Below are 1,973 nucleotides of genomic sequence, written 5' to 3' on the forward strand. Positions count from 1 at the left end.
TTTTTTTTCTGTTTTTTAGTACTTTTCTTTTTTTATAGTAGATGTAGATGATTTTTTGCTTATCAGAAAAAGAATATAGTCTATAAAATAATATTGAATGTCAACTGTAATTGAAAAATAAATTTTTAAAAATTTTTTTAAAGAAAAAGCATATTCCAAAGACAAATAATGAGTGTACCCCTTAAAAATAAATTTGCCACATTTAATTTCTCCCCAAAGGCCTAATCACAGGTAGTAAATGATATTATCAAAACTGCTGCTAATGTTTGTGTGTCTCTGATTCCATGTGATCTGACATTAAGCAAGTATGTTAAATGAATTAACTTAAAAATTTTTAGATGTCCTTTTGTCTGGTTTCATTGTGATTGTGACTTGATTTATCACTTAAGAAAGAAATAGTGAAAAAACAAAAAGTATGATAAGTCCCACTTGGGAATATAAACCCATGCATTTATTGAGTTATTGATATTCACTATGACTATTTCAAAAGAAAAATTTCTACCTGTTTTTTTTATTTCCAAGTTTTTCTATCAATAAATTTATTTTCTTTTCATCTAATTCCTAAAGGCTGTTTCTTCACAGGATGTTATGCTTGTTGCTCATGAAGGCGTTATCTCTATGGTACCTGGGCACAGAACCTGGAGGTTATGAGATAAGGCTGTTTCCTTGGAGGTGACCTATTCTCCACGTGGTACTCTAAAGATATATTAGGTTTTGTCTTCTCAAACAGAATATAAATTAGTTTCTTTGACTATCAAGCTGTCTGAAAATAAATCAAAATGCCTATTTGGTGCTCTGATCTCAGATTGATCAGGTTAAATGAAAGTAAGTAAAAGTATATAATATATGTATATAACACACGTATAATGCTGTGACTGAAAGTTGGCAGCATCGTCATAGGGATTTTATGACTAGTCACTTCTTTTGGTCACAATTCAAAGGTTCAGAAAGTTCCTTTGTAAGGGTTACTACTTTGAGATGATGGTCTATGTCCTTAATGTACTTCGTTTTCTAATTCCCTCATTTTCTGCTCTTTCATGACCCCGTGTCTTTATTTATTTTACTCTCTACTGGAGGAAGAGGGTGAATGGGGCAAGCATTCCTTTTGGGGTCATACAGATGTGTCTTCAAACCATTGGTTATAATTTATTAGTTAATGGCCTTGGGAAAGTTATTTATACTCCTCAAGGCTTTGTTTCTTTATCTTTAACCTGACAGTAGCAGCAGTGAATATCTCACAGAATTCTGGGACAATTCTTGTGAAGGACTTAGTAAGTATTCAAAAAGCATCTAACTCTTCTCTTTTTCACCCTCTTTTAGTCCATTTGGGCTGCTATAATAAAAAATACCATAGATTGAGTGGCTTAGAAACAACATAAATTTATTTCTCATGGTTCTGGACGCTGAGAAGTCCAAGATCAAGGTGCATTGGCAAGACACGGCATCTGGGTGTCTAACGAAAGCCCGCTTCCTGTTCATAGCTGTCTGCTTGGTGTGTCCTCATGGCAGAAAGGGATGAGGGAGTGCTCTCACTAATCCCATTCATGAGGGTCCCACCCTCATGACCTAATCACCTCCACAAGGCCTCATCTCCAAATGCTATCAGTTTGGGTGTTAGGATTTAACATATGACTTTTGAGGAGATACAAACTTTCAGTATGTAGAACCCTCCTCCAACTCTTGTATTTTTATAAACACATAGGCTTTAGATGGAAAAAGGTAGGAGCATTGTCTTAGGCATTCAGAGAAGAAGGGACGGTGTGAAAAAGCAGGACCAGTTCTTACCCAGTGGCAATGGAAAGGTCAGGAGACATCTTGGCCCTTGGGCATACTTCTAACTTTCACCTGCCTCCTGTTCAACTTCAGAAATGAGAACATTCACAAATTGGATCAGCTTTTTGCCTGGGGCCAGGGTCAAAAATAGAGACACTCCCAGACGGCACCCCCCCACACCACCCCCCAGCCTTATGGAG

Source organism: Pteropus vampyrus, unplaced genomic scaffold, assembly GCF_000151845.1.
Source record: "Pteropus vampyrus isolate Shadow unplaced genomic scaffold, Pvam_2.0 Scaffold53, whole genome shotgun sequence".
Taxonomy (NCBI): domain Eukaryota; kingdom Metazoa; phylum Chordata; class Mammalia; order Chiroptera; family Pteropodidae; genus Pteropus; species Pteropus vampyrus.